This window comes from Petaurus breviceps, unplaced genomic scaffold, assembly GCF_028583685.1.
Source record: "Petaurus breviceps papuanus isolate PSGF00001 unplaced genomic scaffold, PetGlider_PUasm1.0 688, whole genome shotgun sequence".
Lineage (NCBI taxonomy): Eukaryota > Metazoa > Chordata > Mammalia > Diprotodontia > Petauridae > Petaurus > Petaurus breviceps.
The window spans coordinates 10,596,085-10,606,437 of record NW_027186457.1 but is presented as its reverse complement, the minus strand read 5'-3'; the positions used below and the strand labels follow the sequence as shown (position 1 = coordinate 10,606,437).

The window sequence follows — 10,353 nt, the reverse complement described above, 5'->3', positions numbered from 1 at the left end:
AATTGTGTATTCTCTTAAATAAGGACCCAAGAGAGAACTGATTGTGCAAAAGGACACAGACTAGGTATCAAATTACTGGTTTTCGCCTTTGTCTTATAAGTATAGCCCAGCTAAAATATAAGCACAAATTCAGTTGCTGTCAAAATAGTCACTTATTTATTAAGAGCCTACAATGCACCAAGCTCTTTCTTTCTTTTTTCTTTCTTTTTCTCCTTCTTTCCTTCCTTCCTCTCTCTTTCTCTCTCTTCTTCCCTTCCTTCCTCTCCTTCCTTCCTTCTTCCTTTCTTCTTTCTTTCCTTCTTCCTTCTTTCTCCCATACCTAGTATTTCATTGATTTAAGTAACTCCTGGTAAGGAAATTCTCTCTACCAATGAAGATCATCACCTGCTCATATTGTCTTAGAGAGTTAGAGTTGATTGGAATGTTAAGTCTTAAAATGATAAGTGGCTCCTGGAGAAAACAAACTTAATACTGAAGGGATTTGGATAATTAAAAATGTTATTAAAATGTGAAATATTATTAAAAATAACAAATCACCACTAGGGAAAAGGACATACTTGACCTTTCTCTTCTCAGGAAGGAATTCCTATCACTTCTTCAGCCTAGTCTATTCTACAAGTCAATTTCCTCAAGTAGTCTCTTTTAAGTGATAGCAGCAATTTCAGGTGTTTTGTTCTGAAGTAGGCTTGTGATGTTTGGCAATATGACAGAAGCCATTGATATTTGAGAAGAACAGTGCACTTTTTTTCAGAGTACAGAAAAGATTTAAGTTTGAGCACCACAGACCTTATGAGGCCAAACTTCCTAAAATTAAAGGAAATGTCTGATGAAAATTTTCTTGTTCCTATGTCTTTGATGTCCTCACAATGACAAGGTAAATTCCAACTGTGTACAAATAGTTGTAAAATATCATTTCACAGGAGTCAGGGAATGCCATGCGCATAGCACCAATATGCAATGTTCTGCTACTGACCTGTGAAAAAAGACTATAATGGAACCAACAGAAGAAAGAAACCATGTGAATTATGGTTTATGCCAAAGGCATAGTCCCGGATTTATAGTTATTGCACCACCTGTGATGTTGAATTCAAAACAGGGTGCAGAAAAATGGCCCTTATAGGTTTCTCATGTAATAACTAAATAACAGAATGTACTAAGGGGAAAAAAAGTAACAAAAACACATAAACTGAAATGACTCTTAAATCTCTTCTTGAGATTAGAAATATGCAACAAAACCACTTTAGGGAAATAAACTCCCTCAGATAAGAAAACAAAATCCTCAAATTCCATTTCTTGCCAGAAGCATTTCTAGATTAGGCCATTTGGGTGAAGGCTTTTGCTTCCCTCAAATTTCTGTGTCTATCAATTGGCTTTTCCCTTCTGTTCACATTAAACTCAGCTCAGCACACATAAAAACTGTAACATAAAATGTGGGAAAACAGTAGGAAAACAATCTCCATAGAATTAACCTAACAATAAAAGAACGTGAAAGGAGAGTTGAGATTGATTCTGAATATTTACTACCATTGTGTGTATGGTCAGCAACAAAAAGACCATGTGGTAAGTGTGGATATTACCCTTTTGAGCAACTTGGAGTAGTTTTGGATATATATTATAGGGATGGGGCATGTCTTTACCCCTCACACTTGGCAGAAAAACTGCTGACTACCCCACTGTGAAGGAAGCAAGATGGTTTTTGAAAATGGGATTTAAAAAAAAAGAAAATGGTATTGGATATCTGGATCACAGAATAAAATATAAAAATTATAGACTAGGACAGGACGAATTTAACAAAAATTGCTAGGCATGTGTTTCATTACTGCCTTGAAAACTGTAATAAAAAAACTCACAAAATGAAGAGAGAGATAAAAAAAAAACTGTCTATATATCCAGCAAGTTACATACTATAGGATAGATCAACATATAAGGGGAAAAATAGTAGTTGAGATATTAAGAAAAGCCTAGGACACTGGTCAACAGGAAAACACGTGGCATGTGTCAACCTTTTAAAAGTTTGGTTAAAGGGGACAGCAAATAGGGATATGCAGTCACCTCATTTTATTCCCTTAAGCTAGAGAAACTTGTACAAGGAGTGCAGGAGCTGAGTCCTGACTGATGAACAAAAATATGAGAGAACTTAAATACATTTTAGGACCATCCCAGTCCAGGGTCGCTGTGTCACACAAATTTATGATCCCCATAAATGTTTAATCATTGTATGCGAAAGGAATTTTCTTAATTGAATAAATGGTAAATACAATAAAACAAGAGAGTTGAAAAGTGTCAATTGAAATTATGATTCAGAATATCTGTGTTTTATTTACCATTAACATTCTATAACATGGTATATGTTCAGAAAATATTAACATAAGAAAAAGTCCCATTACTCAAGTTAATGCTTCGAATGGAGGGTCTCCTCCATAAGGGCCATTGTAAGCCGCATCTGCTTTGTTGACATAAAGAGAGGCATTCTCTGAGATCACTCAGAGAGCAAAACAAAGCTGGGTCTGTTTGGAGTTTATGATCTCTGTATGCCTGTTTTAAATCCTCCTCCCAGCCTTATCTGGTCTCTGGGTTTCCTGACACAGAAAAAGAGCCTTTTAAAAATGAGGCAAAGCAGTCTGTTTGATTAATTCAGTCTTTGGCCAAAACATGATATTTAATGATAATCACATGAAACAAGGCACATTTGACTCTGTGGAAGTATAAAAGTGTGTTTGATTAAATATATTAATCAAATCACCCCTCTTCATTTAAAGTAAAAACTTCAAGGAGGTTAAAATAAGTCTTAAATATCTACCAGTCAGAACTTTAAGTGTGAAAAATTAAATGTGAAAATTTGAAAATGTGAAAACAAAACCCTTAGATGAACTGAGATGATGTTGACAACAATTGAGGGCAGTTTGGTTAAAGAAACTTGGTCAGACTCTATGGGTCATCTATAGAATAAAAGACCAGCTTAGAAAATTCAAGAACCTAGTGGAGGAAGGATTGAATCTAGCACATACCAGGAGAGAAGGTTCCAGAAAGATTCCTGAGGAGGCCTGTCTTAAGGGAAAGAGGTGGAGAGTGGCTTGACTCCAGTCTTGGTCTATATCTCTTCCCTCTCACCCCACTTCCTTTTCCAGAGATGGATCATGAAACTTCTAGAGGGGCTGGAAGATTTGAGTTCTTATATCTCCATTGACATTCTCACATCATCCCCAGGACAGCAGCAGATGGCAGCAGTTTCTATACTAAGGGCTGAGAAAAAGATGCAGTGTGATATGGTACATTCATGTCTCTTCAAGGATCTCAGCAAAGAATATATACAATCCCTAAGGAGAATTTCTTTGGCATCCTATGAAGGAGGGAAGAAGACTTGCCTGAGTTATGAATTACCCTTTTGCCACATGTACTCTACTGAACCCACTTTTCCCTGGGCTATGTATATATTTATGGAGGGAATGTTTTATACCAATCATTTATATCATACCACCTTAATACAATACAAAATGGTAACTTTCCCTCAGGGTTACTATTATTTCAACATTAATAATATGTTCCTTCCCCTTTATGAGACTTAGATCTGAAAAGAATTTCCCCTTGTTGGTTCCTGTACTTTTTGAAGGCTGAACTTATCATGGAAGGCAATCATCACTTAAATCTCTCTAAAAGCTGATTAAGATTGGCTAACTAATTGATATCAACTGACAATGATGGCGTAAAGGTGGGGGCTTATAAATCTTGTTTTAAAGGTAGTCTTGAACTGATCAGGGTTAACCACTAAGATCCTGAGTAAATGTAGCTATCATTTCCCTGGGGACCCAATTTATCAGCAAGAGTGGGAGTTGGGATAATTTTTTCAGAATTAAGTCTATAAAACTTGATGGGATAAGAACTTTGATCAGAATATGGCTCTATATGGGTATCACATATTCAAAAGAATAAATGTGAATAAAAGGTATGATGTTGGAGGATATTCATGTAAGGAAATATAGGAAAAAGAGTTAGAAAGAATGGATGAAAATCCATCCTTTTGATGAAAATCAGCAGAGAGAAATAGAAATAATTTTATCAGCTGAATATATTGTTGTTGTTTGTCTTTCCTTCTCAAAGATGGCACAACATCATGGAGGTGATGTCATGACTTGCAAATGAATTGGATTTAAGTGAAGAGCACTGTGCAAGGTCACCAGCTTCACTTTCTGCTCCAGAGTCATCTTGGTCCAGTGGCAAGATATAGATCAAGTAGACTGGACATGGCTTGGGATGCAGTGGGAAACCATGGTCTTTTTAAATTAAGGTCTTTCCCAGATGTCAGTCTGACTAAGGCAGGGCTCATTCAGTGATTAAGGCTAGGTAAGAAATGAGGCAAAGAGTAGCCTCTTTGACCTAGTCAAAAAAAACAAAAAAACCTGGGAAGGAGAGACCCTCAGGGTTTCTGGCCAAAACAGAAACAATTGCTATTTGCATTTACTCTGATCATTAGGGGCCCAAAAATTTGACCACAAGAGATGTCGACTGGGACCTATGGGAGTCAGAGTGATATGAGTTTAAGGCACGGTCTTTAAGAAAGAAGTCTGGCCCATAAACCACAAAATATCTGGGAGCTTTCAGTAATCAAAATTTACATTCTTTTGAGTGAAGGACCCACAGGTAAGGCTGTGATACCTATGTGAACAGTGTGTAAGTGCAAGGGAAAGGGAAAATTTGAGGAATCAACAAGGAAAATTCCTTTTGTGGATCTAGATCTCAAAAATGAAGGAAGTAGTTGCTGGAGTAGAAGCAGTAGAAAGTTTAGGGAAGAGTGACTTCCTTAATTTTTTTTTTAATAGGAAGAATTTTTTTTTTTAATAAAGAAGGCGAAGAAAAATGAGAATAGTATGATAGAAGCACTAGATTTTTGGAGAACAAATTTCAAAGGGTTCAGAGGAAAGATCTATAGAATCCCACAGATCCAATCACTTATCAAGGTTAGCACCCTGGAATCATCCTTTTCTCTTCCTTCTTCTTCATACCCCATATTTAATCAGTATCCAAATCTTGTTGATGCTGTCTGCATAGCATCCATTACATTCATCTCCTTCTCTTGACTCAAACAATTCCTACCTAGTCCAGACCCTTTCCACTTTCAGTTTTGCAATAACCTCTCCATGCTTTTAGTCTCATTCCTATCTAATCCAACCTCCATAAAGATACAAAATTGATATTTCTAAAAACAAAGACCCAGCTGTGCTGCTCCTTGACTCAAAAATCTTGAATGTTGCCCTATTGTCTCTATGATAAAATACAAATCTTCAGCTTGGTAGGAAAAGTACTCAGAATCTGGTCCCAGCTTCCTTTCTAGGCTTTTTTCTTATTACTTATCTTTATGTACGTCCCATTCCAGTAAAACTGGCTTTCCAGTTGTTCCTTGTATATGACAATTAATCCCCTTTCTCTATGTCTTTATAGAAGTTGTTTCCCATATTTGAAATGCTTTCCCATAACTCTGTTTTATAAAATCCTAAGATTCCCTCAAAGCACAATTCAGGAGCCATATTCTACAGGAAGCTTCTTCTGATTCCCTTCCATTTTTTTTTTAGCAGTTTCTACCTTTTGAAATTGGTTTGTGATTATTTGTATACAATTTACTTATTTGTACATGTTCGAATGAGACAATATGCAAGGCACTTTGCAAATCTTAAAACAACATATACATTTTAGCTATCCTTATTATTATCACTAATGATAATAGGTTGAATACCCCTAGTCAAATATAAACTCCCGCAAGTCACAAAGTATTTGATTTTTGTCTCTATCTCCAATGCTTTGCACAGAACCTTCCTATTTGAACTGATTTTATTTGATTTGAATTAAATCAGATTGAATTGAAGAGATCTTTAGGGAACATCTGAAAAAGGAAACTGATCACAAAGACCCAGCATGTCTTCATCAAGAATAGCTTAAGCCAGACAAAGTGTATTTCCTGTTCTGGGTTACTAACCTAGTAAATTGAGGAATACCGTACGTAGAGTTCACCAACATTTTAGACAAAAACCTTATGGAGTGTCTCATGCTATTTTCTGTGGCAAAGATCTAGCTGAAAACTATCAAAGACAGGACCATCTGGATCTGGACCTACATGAATGACTAGACGCAATAATTTTGTCAATTTAGAAGGAACTCTCAAATGGTCTACTCCAGGGACTTGTGCTTGGTCCTAAGCTTTTTTTTTTTCCTCAATAACTTAGATAAAGGAATACATCTTAGTTTTATCACATTTATATACAACAGAAAAGCTGAAAGAAAAGTGAGCACACTGGAGGACAGAGGAGAATCCATAAAGATTTTAAGAAGCTAGAACATTGATTCAATATATTAAATAATGTATAACAGGGACAGATGTAAAGTCTTATACTTTGGTTCAAAAACAGACTTCACAAATGTAAGACAAGGAGACATGATTAAAGAACAGTATCTCTGGAAAATATATGGAGTCTTTTTTAGCAGACTTGCATGTTCAACATAGATCAGTGGTGTAATATAATAACTATTACCATTTTAGACTGCATTGAATAGCATAGTTACCAAGAAAAAGGAGTTGAGAGTCCCATGGCAGCAGGCCCTGGTCATGCTATATCTGGTATATTGTATTCAGGCTTGTCACCACATTTATGAAGGGCTCAAATAGAAGGAACTGGATAAGTTTATCCTGGAGAAAAGAAGACTCAGTTGGATCCTGACAGCTGTCTTCAAGTATTGTTTGGCCCCAAAGAATAGAACTAAAAGTAAGATCTGTAAAGTTGTAAAGAGGCAATTTAGACTTGAAGTAAGGAAAAACTTTTTTGAGTTATTCCAAAATCAAATGGGATATATGTGGATATAATGGGTTCCCCTCGTTATCTCTTTAAGTGAAGGCTCCATGGTCATTTATTGAGTATATTTTACAGGAAGGCTCATATTTTGGGATATGGGTTAAACTGGAGCACTACGAACATTAAGCCCTGAAATTCAGTGATTTGGACTTGGATACTGAGATCACAAAGAAAGGTGTGATTATATAATCCCTATTGTCAAGGAGTTTTCAATCCAATAACTCCATTTGTTCTTTCTACATGGAAAACTATGTTTCAAGAGAATTTGTAGAAGGACAGTTGAGATATGGGGAAAGCACCAGTCCAGCTTAGTTGTGAAAGAGGAACATATTCTGTTAAATCATTTCAGAAAAGGATCATTGTAGTGCTCATTATAATTATGACAAGAAGTCACTGTCAGATTGAAATCAAACGTAAGAGACTGTTGTTTACTACATTGCTACATCTTTCCACCCATACTTCATTGTACTCAGTGGTTTAAGTACCCATAGCCAGGGTTGCACTGTTCTTACTAAGTTGGCAAAGAAAATTCCTCATCTAGTCACTTGGGGAAATTAGCAGTAGAAAATGTGACTGCCTCTTTTTTTTTTAAGCTAGCATTTATACAGCATTTTAAAGGTTTCTAAGTGCTTCACAAATATTATATCATTTGATCTTCACAACAACTCTGGGAATCAGATATTATAATTATCCCAATTTTACAGATGAGGAAACTGAGGCAAGCAGAGATTAAGTGACTTATCCAGAGTCACCCAGCTATCAAGTGTCTGAAGCCAGGTATTACACTTTATCCACTGTGTTACCTAGTTGTCCCCAAAACATCAACTCAAAATTATCACCCTATATTCTGACCCCATGTAGTGCCTCCATAACATGTGTGTGTGTGTTTACTGATGCACACACACACACACACACACACACACCATACAAAGAAGCACAAAATGTTCAGGTTAGTAGTATATAGTCCATCTGTAGGACTGTCCTACAGTTTGTACCTACGGGCATGAAGATTTTCTGCAAAAGAATCCCAGCTGAATAGCATTATTTATTTGTTAAAAAATTTACACACACACACACACACACACACACACATACACACACACACACACACACACACACACACACACACACACACACACACACCCCTACCACCACCACCACCACCAACAACAAAAAAACGTGGTCAGCACCAAGCCTGGGAATCCTTGAAGAATTTCTCTTCCTCTCTGAGTCTGGCATCACCTGTGCAGAAACATCTTTGGCCACAGGAAGAGCATTTGGAGATCTTAAACAAACTGCCAGAGGCCAGGGCCACACCTGAGGCACTCTCTGATGAGGACCTGCCTCTGGATCCTGAGCTCCATCAGGACTTCTGTTCTGGAACCTTTGATGACCATACCTTGCCAGAGTCGGGTGACCCTGATGATGCCCCTTTCCTGGAGCTGATGAGGTATGGGCTCTGGGAGCCCCCCTTGAACTCTGATTAAATCATCCCATTTGATGAGGTATTTGCATGAGGCCATAAGCCTTACATTGTGGCTGGGCCCAGACCTCTCTTACTAGCCTAGCCCTCCATTGTCCATCTACTTCCCACCCCGGGTGGAGCCTATCAAAATATCAATCCACTCTTGAACTGGCCTAGCCCACCATTGTCTGTAGTCTCCAGGTAGTGTCCAGCAACTTCCCACCCTTAATCACTCATTGACCTCATCTGACTTCTCCTGAAGACCCTCACCAAACTCCTCCTCTAGACCACCCCTAGATTCCTCCCACAACCTTTCTGTAAGAGCCCATCTTCCCTCCATGTGTGTGAGAGCGCCATAGAATGACCTAGCACAGACTTACTCTGTGTCCAATACAAGTGAACTTTTAATAAACTTTACTTTTATTTGGCTGAGAAGACTTGAGTCGAATTCATTCTGCAGGACCAGGCATGTTGATATTTTGGGTTGTGCAGAGCAACCTAACCCTCTTTATGGCTAACCTCTTCAGACCCAGAACTTGGGAAAGGTGTAGTCAAAGTGAAACATGTCAAGAGGAAGGAGAAGGCCAAGAATTCTAAGTGTCATTGGCAGAAGCAGAGGCCCAAGGGTAAATGGAAACACACTGGACACACAGACCCCAAGGACGCTGCCTCCTTGCCCCAGTGCTCGGGCCCCAGATGTGTCCTGCCTGCCCAGCCAGACTCCAAGCACTGCTCTGACAACTGTGGCATGAGGCTGGCTGCCGATCGCATCTGTGCGATCCTACCCCTGAAAGTCCAGCAGTGGCAGCAAAGTCTGTGTATGGTGGAAGAACACGGGAAGAACCTTCTGTAACAGATCTGCCAGGAGCAGCAGAGGACACAGATGCCCCTGGAGGACATGGAACGTCGCTTTCGGGAGCTGGAGGCTGTCATCGTCAGGGCCAAGCAACGGGAGATGAGGGAGGACCAGGAGAGTGATGGGAAAGACAGCGAATTCAGGGACGCGCAGATTTTCTGTGTCTCCTGTGGCCACTCTATCAACTCCAAGGCGGCGTTGAAGCCCACGGAGCGTGAGAACCAGATAGCCTTCGGGTCAGTGTACCCCATCAGGATTGAGGGCACCACTCACTATTCTGTAATGTTTACAACCCACGGGACAAAATATGTTGCAAACACCTGCAGGTCCTTTGTGCTGAGCACCCCAGACACCCCAGTGTGCCAGCGGATGAAGTGTGTTGCCGCCCCCTGGTACGCGATGTGTTTGAGCTGACGGGAGCCTTGTGCCGCCTGCCCAAACGACAGTGCGACTGGCACGACTGCTGGGAGAAGATTTGGAGGGCGGAGGTGGATCCGGAACGTGTGCTACTATGGCACAAACGGGATGAGCTGTTGGATCAGGAGCTAAAGGTTCGAATGGCCATGAGCGACCACGCCGGCCTGCTGGCCCTAATGCCGCACCAGACCAGCCAGCATGACCCCTTTACCTGAGCCCTGGGTGCCAACCCCAACCCCTGAAGCCCCGGGCCTGAGGAGGTGGCCCCTGTGCCCCCCACCCCCACCCCCCTGCCCTTTGGGGGTGGAAAGTGGCTGCCTCTCCTCTCTCCAAGCATGGCTGGATCCCTTCCTCGGTCTGTTCGGCTCTGTGCTACAGCTCATCTTCCCCTTTGGCTACGTGCCATTCTGCTCCATATCTTCCTTCGTGCCTTGTTTGCTTCCTTAGTGTGTCTCCTCCTGTCCCACCCTCCTCCCCAACCCTTTGGGTGAGGTGGAGCCCTGTATGCTTAAGTCACCTTTCCCCAAACTTGGTACCCCTAGGTGCCCCTCTAGCCCACCCTACTCTAGTGACTGAAGCAGTGACATGGTGGTCCCTAAGGGGAATCAGGGAAGAATTGAGAGCGACCTGGGGCTGAAGCTCCAACCCTGAAGTTCATAATAAACTTTGGAAGAAATGGGGGGGGGGGAATGTCTTTCAAAAGACTGAGCTTTTTAAAATCAATATTTTGGAAGAAGGGGAGAGTTCTGCATCTCCCCAAGGTATTGCTCATTAAT

General features: G+C 40.3%; 1 pseudogene; it reads left to right on the top strand.

Moving 5' to 3' along the window:
- Positions 1-3,137: 3,137 nt before the first annotated feature.
- On the top strand, positions 3,138-9,792 carry LOC138174201 (CXXC-type zinc finger protein 1 pseudogene; annotated as a pseudogene).
- The last annotated feature ends 561 nt before the right edge of the window (positions 9,793-10,353 follow it).